Here is a 16,021-nt window from a genome sequence, read left to right on the forward strand (position 1 = left end):
CACTGCCAATTACTGCAAGAGCTGGTCATGGTTAGCCCTTTACAGGTGACCCCACTGAGGACCAGAGAGCTTGAGAAACTATCCCACATTTGTCCAGCAGTCAGCAGGGGAGCTGGGATGAAAAACCAGGTTTCTGGCTCTTAGTTTTACCTATTCCATTCTGGCTGTCTCTTTGCATATACTGCCATCCAGGGTTGGAAACTGGGACAGAAAAGTGCCCTCTCTGTATTTACAATCCCTTACTGTATATTCGGTGAACTTCTTTTAGGCTCGGCCTGCGTTCTTTATTTTAAATCTCACCCCTCCTCATTCCTGACCTTGGCAATCAGAGCTGGCACTGGTTTCCTGACCCAGCTTGAGGGAAAATCTGGGGATGCCCTGTTTGGTCTTTGGGATTACTCCCAGGAACTAGAATTTCTGGAGCTAAGAGGGAGCGAGTGTGCCAGTCCAAACCCCTGTTCTTGGCTTCCAGGATTAGTGGGAAGACAGGAAATGCTGGTGAAGATTTGGAATCTGTTGAGAGGGGGCAGTTACGATGGGGTTCTTGGGATCTTGGCAGTGTGGACCCAGGCACTAAAATTCATGTTTAGCAAGGAATTGCTGAAGAAACCAGAAGTGGAGAAAATAATAACACCCACTACATAGTAGTGTTGTGAGGATTATATGTATCAACATTTTTAAAGTGTTTAGAACATGGTGTCATGCAATAAATGCTTTGGTTTGTTTTATGGAATAGACAAACATGGTGGCACATCAGGAACCGAGGCACGTGCAAGGTGGTTCATCTCTTTATGGCATACTAAGTTATGTCACTGCTATCACTCAGAAATAAAGAAAAAGACCTGTGAACAAAAGAAAGATGACACTGATTTAGCCTTCCAAAAAAAGTGCAAGTCTGAATTTTCTTCTATTATGAGTATGATACCCATCTTGAAATATTTTTTAAAAGTCATTAGGTGTAACGCAGGGGCCATTTGGAAGGTTGGTTAGCATGTCACAATCCATCATGGCAAGCAAGATTGCTAATTTTCTTCTCTTGGGCAGAATTTGGAATGGAAATTTTCTACCAACTCTGACCTCAAATGCAAAACTTTCTAAAGGAGAAAAAGAAGTAGGTTAGTTGACCCACTTTCCTCTTAAGTTCTTGCTTTAGCGGTTCCAATTAAAAAATAAAGGAATATTTTCCTTCTTGTTTTTTTCAAGGGTGCACTGGCTATCTAGTCTCAAAAAGAGACTACAAAGAAGAATGAGACTATTTTTGCTTTAGGAAAGCGTAGATGGTAATGGTGTTCCTGAAATTTTAACCCTTTCCTATCAGCTGTCTGTAGTTCTGGTGTCCACTTTACTTCCAAGCCTTGCATCCTGTATGGGGCTGTGTCTGTCTGGTGCACGAAGGTACCTTTTGGATGAGTGGCATCCCTGGGCAGAGGACATCTGACCTTTTACTTCTTGTCAGATGTACATTGGCTGGTATCTATGGGATGTGGTGCTGGCCTCACCTGTGGGATTACACTGGCTTTTTGTGTTTTAACTAGTAATTTGGGAACACTTACTTTGTGCTGGCATTGTGTCCAGTAAACCTTGAACATCCAGTATTTCACTTACTTCCCAAACAACTCTCTGGACTGGGTAATAATGGTAGCCATTATATACATAGTGCTTACAGTATGCTGGACCCTCTTCTAAACATTTCTCATATGTTCATTTATTTAGTCCTATGTGACATCACCATGCACTTGCTGCTAGCATTAGCCCCATTTCACAAATGAGGAAGCTGAAGCACAGAGAGGTGAAGTCAGTTTCCCCTGGTTATATTTTTAGTAAGTGGGGGAGGTGGGATTCAAACTCAGGTGATCTGGGTTCAGAATCAATGCTCTTACCTGTGATGCAGTGCAGCCTTGCTGCCATCTCACAGCCGAGGTGAAGGTTCAGTGGCTGCTCCAGGGCACACGGTGCTCTGGGGTGTCAGTTCCTTTCTAGTCCAGGTGGTCTCCTTGAGGGTGGAGAGGTGGCCATTTTCTTTAGGAGGTGCCCAGCCATCTCTGGGCTGTGGAGCCAACACTGCCCTGCCTTACTGCTAACCAGGAAAGTGTCTGCTCCTCCTGAGGCCGGTGCCACCCTCCTATAGAATTCCTGAAGAATGCCATCTGGGCTCCCATATAGTCTGCAAAGTCCTTATGCAATTAGGGTAAAACAGGGAATTGTGTGTTTCGGATTGTTGAGTTACCTAGACAGGGGCAAGAGAAGACAGACTCCCTGAGTAAAGGCATGTAAATAATTCATTTGTTGATTATTACTGTCAAGTTTGTGTTGAGTGCTAAGTACAGGGTGTGTGGTGATGAACAAAACTGGTGCCTTCCCTACCCTCATGGAACTTACATTCACTTGTGAGAAACAACAAAAAAAAATTCAAACTGATGTAACCTAAAAGAGAATTTTGAGCTCATAAGACTGAAAAACCCACAGATAGATCTAGCTTCAGGCTTTGCTTGATCCAGGGAGCGTAGGCTATTCAGCAACCAGACTCTCTCCATCTCTCAGCTCTGTTGTTTTCTGTGTTGTTTTCATTACCAAGCAATGCATCAGCCTGAGGTTGCATGCCTGCATTCTCCCAGGCTCAAATCCAGCAGAAGAAAGGGCCTGCTTGTCTCTCAACAGCCCCAGTATTAGTCCCAATAGTCTGCTTTGTTGGGTCTGGGTTGGTCACATGTTCACTTCTGGACCAGTCACTATGGTCAGGCAGGTGATCTGCCTTGATTAGCTAGCCCTGGGTCATATGATCATGCCTAGAGTAGGTGGGTGGAGAACACCCTATTGGAACTGCATAGACTGAGAGTACGTGTCTTCCTGAAAGGTCACAGTTCCCTTGCCAGAAGACAGCCACTGAATGATACTGGGCAGGCAAGACCAATCTGTGTCCACCACAGAGGGAAAAATAACCTGGCTTCTGCTCTAGCGAAGCTGTCAGTCTAGTCAGTGAGACTGACATTAAACAATGATGCCATAAATGTATATATCCAGTGGAGGTCAGTATTATACAGGATCTTGCCGTAACCAGTTTCAGAAGTCATTTTACCGGGTGATACCGCTCTCTCATGAACAGCAGCATTGGTGATTAGAACCTGGCAGGTCAGCTTGGAGCAGGCATTCATAGGCATGGATATTGCCTCTTGTGCATAAATATATCTGGGACCAAGAAACTCGTCCAGTGAAACCCTTGCGTGAGCAGTTAGCCATGGTTAAATTTCACTTGGCGTTATAAAAAAATGAAGGCATTTGAGCTCATTCATCACAATCTCTGTGGCTTTAGGATGCTTCGAGATACTGTTGAGAATGAAGAGCTTAATAATTCCAGCCTCCTTAATGATACTGTCTGGAAAGTATGGTGGTAAGAAAGGAAAGTCACAAAAATGAATGAGAAATAGCTAAGTGGTAATGGAGGTATTGTCAGCCGTTGAGGCGTAGCTGCGGTGAAAGCTTTAAGAAATATGCACGTCAGATAAATTGAGATCCATAAAAAGTGAAACATCGTGGCTGGCCTGCCTGCGTTTCTTTCTTTTGAGGGTGAAGTCCTAACTGAGAAATAAAAAGAGCTCATTTGGTTACTCAGGTTCAATTCTGAGCTAATAATTTCAGGGAATGGAATGGAGGTGGAGGGGCTGGGAACAGAACTCCGGGTTGGCCTTGAGGATTTGCTAACATACGGGTTTATGGCTCTATTATTGCAGGGTGTCTTCTGAAAGTATATTTACAATGCCCTTCCTTTCCCAGGGTGCTGCTGATTAGTGCCCATGGAATAAATATTGTAATAGTGAACATGAAGTTGTTGGCGCTATATGAGAACATCTGTATGGAATTCAGGGAGACGAATAGGGAGGCCCCACTGAGGTGGGGCCAGTGGGGCTGCAGTGGCCTGCCTGTGATAGTCAGTGCTGGCACAGAAAGGGTGAAAGCAAGCCTGGACTTGTTTGTCAGGCCAGTGTTCCTCCGCTCTTCTCTTCTGCATTCCCGGCCTTCTCATCTTTACTCACTGCAGCCTGTAACCATGGGAGAGAGGGTGGCTACCCTGAAGGATCTCTGTCCCTGTGTCACAGCCCTGTCCTGTTCTACAGAGGCCCAGCCGGGAGTGCTATGGTCAGTATGGCAGCCTCAGGTGCTTGGGCCCGGAGGAGCTCTGGACACCTGCAGATGGGCCCAAATGTGTCTCTCCTGAAGTCTCCATCAAGGCCCCCAATCTAAATGCTGGGCTTCTGCCTCAGTTCCCTTAATTATAACTCTGTTCACTTCTGCCACTGACTCTTGGACTTTGTGGCTTAGGCCAAGGCCTGGTTGCAGCAGCCACTGTGGTGCTATCATCCATTATCCTTCTGGGATTGTTTCACTTAACATGGCCAATAACTGTGGATGATACTAATGCAATTCCATCTGACCACTTAGGAGAGATTTACTTGTTCAAGATCAGGCCATGATGGCCGAGAGATGATTGGAAATTGCTTTGTTTGGCTTTAGCACCAGCTTTCAACATGATAGTATACTTAATCTCTTAGTCCTTGGGGATGGATCTACCCAAACTGAAAAGACTCTGTCCTGGAGTCTGGGCACACTTCCGTTTTGCAGATGTTTGCAGCCACCCCTTACCCTCCACATCAGGCTTCTTTGGGCATTGCTTCTTGAACTGTGGTCAGCCTTAAAATTGGTTAGGGCTTGGAAATGATATCTTGGCTCATTCAAAACAGCAGTCTGCTGAGAGACTTCAGTAGGCTTTGTGGCAGGAACAGGTTATACAAATCCACACCTTGCCCACACATTCTCCAGGTCATCGTGCATGGAAGGCTGATATGGTTGGGCTCTGTGTTCCCACCCAAATCTCATGTTGAATTGTAATTCCCAATGTTGGGAGAGGGACCTGGTGGAAGGTGATTGGATCATGGGGTCGGTTCCCCCCTTGCTGTTCTCATGATAATGAGTGAGTTCTCATGAGATCTGGTTGTTTAAAAGTGTGTGGTACCTTCCTTTTCACTCTCTCCTGCCCCCATGTGAAGATGTGCTTGCTTCCCCTTCACCCTTCCGCCATGATTATAAGTTTCCTGAGGCCTCCCAGCCATGAAGGTCATGGAAAAATGGCCATGCTTCCTGTACAGCCTGTGGAATTGTGAGTCAATTAAACCTCTTTTCTTCACAAATTACCCATTCTCAGTAGTCTTTATAGTAGTGCGAGAACAGATCAATACAAAGGCTCTGGATGTAGAATCTGGATGTGGGTCGTACCTGGGGAGGACAGGTTGCTTACTGTCTAATAAGAGTACAAGCCTTGTGAATATGACTGACTTAAAAGAATGCTGCACCCCTATCCCGGCTCTGCCATTTATTAGCTACGAGACCTTGGCAAGTAACTCAGTCTCTCTTAGCCTGATTTTCCACTCTACGAAAATGGGGAGAATAAAAGTATCTACCTCAAAGGATCATTACAAGGATTGAATGAGCTAGGGCTTATCAAGCTCTCAGCACAGTGGTTAACATAATGCCAGGATTCCATAAATGCTAGTTATGGGATTGTAATTCTAATTACTCAGTGATTTATTCAACACTCTTTATTGAGGACCTAAGTTCCAGACACTGTTCTGGACTGAAAATATAGTAGGGGAAAAACCCACAAAATTCTTGTTCTCATAGATCTTATGTTTGCAAAATTTTGATAATTTTTAAGTAAACTCTTATGGAAGCCATGTTTCTTGCATAAATTATACCATACACTACAGTTTACTTGTTCTATAACTTTTCTTTTTATTCAGTTATCAACGTTTTTAAGAGATTAATGGTCTATGTCCGTGTAAGTGGTTCTCAACAGGGTGACTGTGCCACCAGGGGACATTTGACAATATCTGAAGACACATTTGATTATCATAACTGGGAGTTGCTTTTGGCATCTAGCGGGTAAAGGCCAGAGATGCTGCTAAACATCCTGCAGTGCACAAGGCAGCCCCCCCGGACAGGCAAAATGTCAGCAGTGTTGAGAAACTATGTCTGTATTTTTATCTACATCTCCTTCAGACTTAAATTTTTTTCTAGGAGGAAGTGCAACAGATGGAGCTTCTTATTTACTTGTTTTTATAAGTGATCTCATCTTACTTTGGGCCTACATTTCCTGTTGATGACTAAAAATAAATAACTTAAAATTTCCCATTAAAGATAATCCTATCTCTGGTGTAAGAGTCTCAGTTTAACTGTGATTTTCTAGCAAATATTCAGTCATTTTAAGCTCTGAGTTCTGCTTCTCCTTGCTTGATGGGTCTCTCCAATGTCATTTCCCTTCGTCAAATGTCGTCTGGGTATAGGGAGAGCTCACAGCCTTGGGAGGATGCCAAAGAAAGGCCCTGGTCAGTGGCTCATCCATGGGCCTTGTCCTGTTTTAGCACATCTACTGCTGATGGTCCACAGCTGGTGGAAGGATGGTCTGATCTCCAGCACAGTGGGGGTCTGAGGGTCCCCTTCCCTGCACTGATCATCCCCTAAACATGACCTGGCCCTACCTTGACTCTTTCTGAGGTCTCTTTGCTATATAGCTGGGATTACAGGTGTGCACTACCACGCCTGGCTAATTTTTGTATTTTTAGTAGAGATTGGGTTTCACCATGTTGATCAGGCTGGTCTCAATCTCATGACCTCATGATCCTCCCACCTCAGCCTCCCAAAGTGCTGGGATTACAGTTGTGAGCCACCGCGCCCAGCTGAATCTTGCCTCTTTTCTTGTGGCCACTTGGGGAGCTGGACCATTTTTAATTATTTCTACCTTTTAAGAAGTCCTAAGTGCTGAGAGTTGAGTTCATCAGCCATCCTTCCCCTGCCCACCCCCATGGCTTACTATCGTCAGAAGACACAGGCTATTTCTTATTAATTTACTTATTCTCCTTCATTTTCATTCCCTTTCCTCTCCAATAAGCAGCCATTCTGATAGGCTTCACGTGTATCTGTTGAAAGGGTTCTTATATATACATTGTGTATATATCACCTATAGGGAAGTTGTTCTGCTCCTTACTTACTTTTCCACATGGTGATGTCATATGTGATTTGACCTTGATGATTTTCTGTGGCTAAGTTTTACATGAAATTAGTTTTCCTGAATTTTTCTAGTTAAACAAGGGCCAGGAAAGTATTTCTAACTCCATGGAGCTGCTGCTTGTGTAGTTTTTGTGTAGTGTTCCCAAACAGGGCAGCTTGCTTTCTGCTCTCCAGGCTCTGTCCCTTCCCCATGGGAATATACTTTCTGTTTCTTTCCTCTATTTGCCTGTATTTTGCTCAGTTTTGATTTCACTCACAGTGGTGGCAGGTGGCCCTGGAGGCTCTCACGGTGGGCTCCTTGCACTCACCCAGGGTTGGGGAGGGCAGAACTCTCCCTAGTTTCAGCTGCTACTCTCAGTTGGTCTCCTGCTTTCCAGTGAATTCTGTTGACTGCTCTTGCATCCATTAGCCACCCTCATTGTTTATTTCTTCTTTCTCCTGTATAGACATTGGTATCATGAAGGTCTTGTGTTAGTGGTTTATTCCTACCACCATTTGTATTTGGGGTTTTCTCGGCCCATTTGAGCTGTTATAGCAAAATACCTGAGACTGGATAATTTTATGTATTTTATTTATTTATTTATTTATTTATTTTTTGAGATGGAGTCTCACTCTGTTGCCCAGGTTGGAGTGCAGTGGCGTGATCTCAGCTTACTGCAACCTCCTCTCCTGGGTTCAAGCGATTCTCCTGCTTCAGCCTCCCGAGTAGCTGGGATTACAGGCATGTGCCACCACACCCGGCTAATTTTTGTATTTTTAGTAGAGATGGAGTTTTGCCATGTTGGCCAGGTTTGTCTCGAACTCCTGACCTCAGGCAATCCGCCTGCCTCGGCCTCCCAGAGTGTTGGGATTACAGGCGTGAGCCACCGTGCCTGGCCAAAACTGAATAATTGATAAAGAACAGAAATTTATTGCCTTACAGTTCTGGAGGCTGGGAAGTCCAAGATCAAGGCATAGGCAGGTTTGGTGTCTGTGAGCGCTCAGTCCTCGCTTTGAAGATGGCACCTTGAATGCTGTGTTCCCTCACAGCATAAAGGTAGAAGAGAATGAACCTGCTGCTTCATAAGGAGCCTAATTCCACCCATGAGCCCTCCATCCTCACTACTTAATTATCTCCTAAAGACCCCTTCTGTTAACACTATTATGTTGGTGATTAAATGTCAACATTTGAATTTTTATGGACACAGGCCATAGTAAGGCTCGTGGGGATATCTCATGACCTAATTTTATTATAAACCTAGTCTATGGACTTCTGGTTTTGTTCTTTAGTTGTACTGCCTGTTCTTATTTGGAGATTTGGAGAGATTTTAAAATGATGTTGCTGCCCCTGCAGCCATCTTCCCAGAATCTACTCCCCTTACCCCATACTTACCTATATTTACATGAATTGTGTGGTGCTTTAAATATCATTTGTGTTTACTTATCTCACTGAGCACCATGCCATTAGATGCATGCTGTGTGTGGCTCTGTTGTATTATTTCCAACTGCTGCACAGTACTCCACTGGGTGTATCCACCTAATTTCACTGATCTACTCCCCAAGTCATGGAAACCCAGATTGCCTACAATTAATCATTGACTTCCTTGCACTGGATCCTTATGGACCTGTGCAGTGTCTTTCAGCAGTGGAGTTGTTGGGCTGGAGGGTGCATGTGTACGTATTTAACTAGGGGGGCTGATGGCTCTCCAGAAGGTTGATCTAGTTTCTACTTCCCCAGCCATATATGAGGGTTGCTCTACCTGTGCACTCCAAATCCCACTCTAGAATGTGGCAGAACTCCTGGATCCCCTCCATTCCTCACTGGAACTTGGTGAGGCTGGGAATCACCATCTTTAGACTTCTCTCTCTACACATACCGTTTCTGCTTAGCTGTGGCTACATTATGCAGGCACAGGGTAATTGCTAGACTCTTCAACAGAAACTGGGGTACAGGACATCCTGCTTTCAGCTACCTTCTCAGACTTTCTGGGGTGTGGGTTGCAGAAGAGGGGTTAAGGACAGCTCCTCCTGTTCTTCTCTGCCTCTTCCCAGCTCTAGCCTAGAAAAAGCTCTTTCCTTCTCTTTCCTGTGTGGCAGGGACTTTCATAGGACCTATCCTATATCCCCTCTAGAATAGGTCTATAAAACTCTGTGTTCAGATCTCCAAGTATTGCTCTGAATATAGAGGGAGTTTCTAGAATGTGAGAGTCACTTTTTATATCTCTGCCATTCCTGGCTTGCAAGACTACTGACTTTCTAGCCCAGAGTCTCCAACCTGGCTACATATTGGAATCAACTGAGAATATTTTCAACCAAATTGATGTAACCCAAATGAATTAACCAAACTCGCTCTAAGTGGGACCTGGGCATCAGCCAAGGCTGAGAACCATACTTCAGGGACACAAGACAACCAGCATGGAAATTGAAAACTGATTAGTGACTCTGTTGTTCTAGGTGGTAACCTGCCCTGCCTCCAAAGGACATTGACCAATTTTGAATGAATGCCATAGCAGTAATGTGTGAGAAGCTGCAGAACAACAATATTAAAATATTTTTAATATTAAGTATTGAATATTTACCATATATGTATATACATATGTGAAGGGCATAAAGAAAGCTTAAGTGGGAACAGCACCAAATCCTAAAGCCCTCACCTGTGTGCTTCTCTCCATTGTAACCTCTCTTTAACAGATATGATCCCTATGCTGAATATTTTGTCCATTATTTCTTTGCTTCATTTATTGCTGTATATTAATCTCCAAATGTTTAGCATTGTGAGCTTTTCAACCTAATATAAATGGAGTCACAGCGTATTTATTTTTCAGCTATTTGCTTTCCTCATGCTTCATTGAAAACATTTTTTTTTCTCTCCATTTTTCCACCTCTATTATTTGGAGATTTTACCATTCTCAATGTCTATCTTCCAGTGGTTAATTTAAACGATTTAATATGTACGCTTAGCAGATTCTAAAGTTAATGCGACTATCCCTTGGTTTCTTTGGGGGATTGGTTCCAGGAACCCCTGTGGATACCAAGATATGCAGATGCTTAAGTTCTTTATGTAAAATGGCATAACATTTGCATATAACATATGCACATCCTCCTACACTTTAAATTATTTCTAGATGACTTATAATACCTAATATGATGTAAATGCTATGTAAATGGTTGTAATGTATTCTTTTTATTTGTATTTTTAAAATTGTTTTCTTGTTTTTTATTCATTTTTGGTTTTGAATTTTTTTTTTTTTTTTTTAAGACAGAGTCTCACTCTGTCGCCCAGGCAGGGGTGCAGTGGCGTGATCTCGGCTCACTGCAGTCTCTGCCTCCCGGGTTCAAGCAATTCTCCTGCCTCAGCCTCCCGAGTAGCTGGGACAACAGGCCTACACCACCATGCTTGGCTAATTTTTGTATTTTTTTTGCAAAGATGGGGTTTCACCATGTTGGTCAGGCTGGTCTCAATCTCCTGACCTCAAGTGATCTGCCCACCTCAGCCTCCCAAAGTGCTGGGATTACAGGTGTGAGCCACCATGCCTAGCCTGTTTTTGAATATTTTTGATCTGTACTTGGTTGAATCTGCAGATGCAGAGCCCACAGACATGAAGGGCTGACTCTATATATCTTTACCCTCTCCCTAAACAGAATTTTGAAACTCCTACTCCCTACTGCTAAGATATTGTCTAGTATTATAGTTCTATCTTTTTCAAAACCTCAAATTATCCATTATTATTATTGTCTTGTAAGTCAACTTTTTTAGATTGACCTACAGTATCTGTGCTCATTGTTTGTTCTGGTATCTTGGATTTTCTACCCCGGATAATTTTTTTTTTCTTCCTGAAGTACATCCTTTAGAATTTCCTTTAGAAATCAACCAGCTCAACTTATTTTCTGAAGATTTTTTATTTTGTCCTTTTCCTTGAAAGTTAGTTTCATTAAACACAGTTATTTTTCTCTCAGCATACTGAAACTTTTATTCCATTGTTCTCTGGCTTTTATGGTTGCAACTGAGAAGTCTGCTGTAAGGCTAATTGTTTATTCTTTGTAGTGATTTGCATTTTCTCTCTGGTTGACAAAAGAAGAATTGAATATCTTTGCATAGTTTTATAGTATGTGTCTGTGATAATTGTTAGCTATTCACTCTTAAAATATTGCCTCCTCTCCTCTCCTGTGGGACTCGGATTCTGTATATGTTAGACTTCCCATTCCATCTGCCATGTGTCTTAACCTCCTGAGATTTAGATTAAGCTTCTCTCATGTTAGATTTATATAAATGCCCCATGGATGTGTCATTCCTGGTCTTCACTCTGACTTTTCACTCATCTTGTCCCTTCTCTCCCTCACACCTCATTACTGCTACTCCCTGCTTACACAGAATCTATCCAGCCTTCAAGGCCCACCTCACATTCCCCATTCAGTGCCTCCACAGAGCCTTCCCTGATTTCTCAACCTCTTCCTTCTTGTTTATTTCACAGCATTTACCATCCTTTGCATGAGACAACATTGTATAGAACAGAGAGAGCTCCGGACTTGGAGTCCGAGGACCTGAGTTCAGATTTGCCTCCACCACTTAATAGATTCTCTGTGACTGTTAAGCTCTGTGACTTTGGGTGAATCCTTTCTTTTCCTGACATTCAGTGTCCTCAGTTATGAACTGGTGATGACAGGGTTGGTAGGAAGACCAAAGGAGAAGGGTAACAGAGGCCCCAGATGGTGCCCATTGCTGGCTGTGACATAAGTATCTCACAGGAGCCTCAGTGTGTCTTTTAACCTCTATGCCTCAAAATGGAAGCCATTTCTGGGAGGGCAGGGGTCAGAGAGCCAGATATCAATGGTACACTGTGAAATGTAGCCATGAAGCAATTCTTAAGTGAGGAAGCCCTCACTGAGCTGAAATCCTTGGCTCTGAACCATAATCCTTCAATCCATTTTCCACACTTGAACATTCTTGTATCTTTCTTCTGTATAGGAAACATCAGTGGCTGTCCACTGCCCTCAGAATTAATCCTTTCAATGGTATGGAGAGCCCTTTGGAGCTTGACTGCTGCCTATCATACACCTCTGGCCACTGCCCAGCTCCCACCTTAGCCCTCCCTCCAGCCACAAAGAGCCACGTGCTAATGACTTTTGCAATCTTCTCTCCTTGCCTTGCCCCCTCTTGTCCCTTTCTGGACTCAGTCTAACCATCGCTTCTGCCACTGGGCTCCAGAACTGGGTGGGGTGCCTCCCCTAGGTGCAGCCACAGTGCCTGAGCCAATAGCTTATGTGGCCTTTATCACCATTGCTCACAGTTAGCCTTGTATTTTTTTTTTTTTTTTTGAGATGGAGTCTCGCTCTGTGGCCCAGGCTGGAGTGCAGTGGCGCAATCTCGGCTCACTGCAAGCTCCGCCTCCTAGGTTCATGCCATTCTCCTGCCTCAGCCTCTCGGAGTAGCTGGGACTACAGGCGCCCGCCACCACGCCCGGCTAATTTTTTTTTTGTATTTTTAGTAGAGACAGGGTTTCATCATGGTCTCGATCTCTTGACCTCGTGATCCGCCCGCCTCGGCCTCCCAAAGTGCTGGGATTACAAGCGTGAGCCACCGCACCCGGCCAGCCTTGTATTTTTATATTAAAAAATTCCTATCAATCTTCATATCTGTCCAGAGTCAGAGCTTCTAGAAGGCAAGAACTGTGTCTCATTCACTGCTGACTCCCAGGTGCCCAATTTGGGGCCCAGCTTCTAGATGGTGCTTCATACATATTTATTAAAGGGAGGAAGGAGAAAAGGAAGGAAGCGGGGAGAGAAAATGTTCCTGGAAACTATAGGAAAAACAATGTTTACCGTTGTCTGGGAATGAGAACTGGCTCAGAATCAATCTTCAGTTGCATTCTCCAATATTCATTCTAAAATTGTCACCCTGGAGCGTTGGCTGGTTAGGTTGCATCCCTTAGCCAGGCCCAGTCATTAGCAGAGTGAGGAAGTTTCAAGGATTGGGACAGTATGCTAGCTCCCCAGCTGGAAGGGATGAGGTAGGGCCTTCCCCTGTTTCCTCAGCCAGGAGGTTGTAGAGTGCTCAGAAGAAGCAGAGGTGGGTGATGATTCATGCTTATTTCCCAGACACTCTGTAGTTGGCTGAGAGGCAATCCAGGGGGAGAGAGAGATGAGAGGGTGATATGGTTTTGCTGTGTCCCCACCCAAATTTCATCTTGAATTCCCACGCATTCAGGAGTGACCCAGTGGGAGGTAACTGAGTAATGGCAGCAGGTCTTTCCTGTGCTATTCTCGTGACAGCAAATAAGTCTCATGAGATCTGATGGTATTATAAGGGGGAGGTTCCCTACAGAAGCTCCTCTCTTTGCCTGCTGCTATCCACGTAAGATGTGAGTTGCTCCTCCTTGCCTTCCGCCATGATTGTGAGGCCTCCCCAGCCATGTGGAACTGTAAGTCGATAAACTTTTTAAAATTGCCTAGTCTCAAGTATGTCTATCAGGAGCGTGAAAACGGACTTATACAGAGGGCAAAGTGAATGGGGAAGGAAAACATGGCTTCTCCTTGCAAGCATCCTACACTAATTCTCTTAAGGGGTTGGGTTTTCTATGGAACGCTGTTTGCTATCCTGAACTATGAGGTTATATTACCTTTGGTTTTGTGCCAAATTGCAATTTTGATTTCTAGGCAAATGTATTAGGCCATTGTTGCATTGCTATAAAGAAATACCCGGCTGGGCGCAGTGGCTCATGCCTGTAGTCCCAGCACTTTGGGAGGCTGAGGCGGGTGGATCATGAGGTCAGGAGTTTGAGACCAGCTTGGCCAACATGGTGAAAGCCCATCTCTACTAAAAATACAAAAATTAGCCAGGCATGGTGGTGCATGCCTGTAATCCCAGCTACTCAGGAGCCTGAGGCAGGAGAATTGCTTGAATCTGGGAGGCGGAGGTTGCAGTGAGCCGAGATCGTGCCACTGCACCCCAGCCTGGGTGACAGAGTGAGACTCTATCTCAAAAAAAAAAGAAATACCCAAGACTGGGTAACTTATTAATATATAGAAAAGAGGTTTAATAGACTCCCAGTTCTATAGGCTGTACAGGAAGTATGGCCCTAGCATCTGCTTGGCTTCCAGTGAGGCCTCAGGAAGCTTCCAATCCATGGTGGAAGGCAAAGGGGAAGCCGGCATATCACATGGCGAGAGGGGGTGCAAGAGAGAGAGAGTGAGGGGGAAGATCTTACAGACTTTTAAACAACTAGATCTCACAAGAACTCACTCACTATCCTGAGGTAATCCTGATGCTAATCAAGGGGATGGTGCTAAACCATTCATGAGAAATCACCTCCCACAAGCCCCACCTCCAACACTGCAGATTACAATTCAACATGAGGTTTAGAGGGGACAAACATCCAAACTATATCAGCAATATCAAAGAGGAGGCAGAATTCAGAGACCTGGACAGTCTCCCAGAAATGGCCCAGCTAAGTTTATGGTGCAGGCTGGGGCCCCTTAGAAGGAAGTCACCTTCAGCAGCCCATGTTTGGGAGAATTGAGTGTGTGTGTATCAGGGGTTGTGGGGGGGAGACACAGCCTGACAGTCCTATGACCACTGCAGCTACCAGCACCAGACAGTCTGCAGCACTAACACATGTGTAGAATATTTAGTGCATCTAATGCAGCTAGTTATATTGTATTAGATATTTATTGTGATTTTTTAAGCACTGTGCTAAACATATTCATGCATTAACTTATTAATTCTCAAACAGCCTTAAGATGTAGCTATTCATATCACTGCCACTTAATAGATGAGGACATCAAACTCGGTTTCAGAGAGGTTGAACTCACCTGCTCTCAAGGCCACCCATGGAGCAAGTCTCTAGGCTATGATTTGTGTCTGTGCTCTTGATCACTGCTGCAGAATCCCTGCCAATGTCCTAGGCATGGAGGATGTAAAGATGAGGTGTCTGTGTCTGTCAGGTCTTCTGTGAAGCAGAAGAGGAAAGATTGATTGGAGGAAATGCCTGTGAAGGACAAAGGGGGAGGGTGCTGGAGAAGGTGGAGAGTCTTCAGAACATGGTACACATCTGACACTTGTGGAGGGAGAGAGGGGAGAAGGATGATTGGTAAGTGGGCCTGCTCCTGGAGTACAGCTCAGAGAAAAATCTTGGCCAGGCTGATCGAGAGCCCCAGAGCAAAGACTGCCTGCTAGAGGAGTCCTGCCTTGGATACGAATGGTGGCTCTAGTACCCCTGTGCCCTGCCCTTGGCTGGAAGCATCCTGGGGAGAACATGACCCCATGGACGATCCTGAAAGGCACGATGCTGCTCCCAGCAACAGGTCTCTGTCTTGGAGGGAGGCCTGGGCAGCTTGCTCCTATGGCAGCCACAGGCCCCAGTCTTGAGTGGCTTACAGCCTATTTATAATCTACTGTGAGTTTTGGCAGGATGTCGTGAAAACCCAAATGTGGGATATCCAAGACAGTCTCCTGGGAGATAAAGGATTTCCTGATCAGCTGAGCAGGTTGCACACTGAACTGGGGGACCTGAGGGGTGAGGATAGTTGGGGAGAACAGAAGATTGATGTGCAGGCACTGCCTTTCCCAGTCAAGCTGTAAGCTTTGTGGTTTTGGCCCAGAGAGGCACATTTTTCTAATTCAGTTACTCAGGTCATCTTTTCCTAACTTGCACAAAGGTAGAGTGTAGGCTGCCCATAGCCCATGATTCTGGGGAGAGAAGAGGATGGGGCTTTCAATGAGGAGTCAGGGTCAGCTGGAGTGAAGGAGGCTGGGATGTGGCCTCAGTCCAAGGTCGGCTTGGGGGAGCAGCCAGTACCGAACAGTGCGATGAGCCCAGAGGGGTAGGATGAGGCGGGGCATAGAGCCTGCTCTCTGCTGTGCCTGAGCCTGGGCTCTGCTGGAAGTCAGGGGAAGCTGCTCAAGGGTTTTAGGTGGGTGAGACACATGACGTCGTCACTTTGGTATTACTGGTCATTTTGGCATGTTAAAAGTCAAGTCCCCAAA

The 16,021-nt window shown here is 44.9% G+C and overlaps 1 protein-coding gene and 1 long non-coding RNA gene across 3 annotated transcripts in view; one reads left to right on the forward strand and one right to left on the reverse strand.

Annotated features, from left to right (window-relative positions):
• SH2D4B (SH2 domain containing 4B) overlaps positions 1–16,021 on the forward strand; it is a 103,847-nt gene that overhangs the window by 74,063 nt on the left and 13,763 nt on the right. The window lies entirely within an intron of this gene.
• On the reverse strand, positions 649–15,087 carry LOC131382950 (uncharacterized). Its single transcript, XR_009212578.1, has 4 exons — positions 14,848–15,087; positions 7,368–7,497; positions 1,881–2,227; positions 649–842 (listed from the first exon to the last, which is right to left on the reverse strand). It is a non-coding gene; the product is annotated as an uncharacterized LOC131382950 (long non-coding RNA).

Source organism: Hylobates moloch, unplaced genomic scaffold, assembly GCF_009828535.3.
Source record: "Hylobates moloch isolate HMO894 unplaced genomic scaffold, HMol_V3 SCAFFOLD_3, whole genome shotgun sequence".
Lineage (NCBI taxonomy): Eukaryota > Metazoa > Chordata > Mammalia > Primates > Hylobatidae > Hylobates > Hylobates moloch.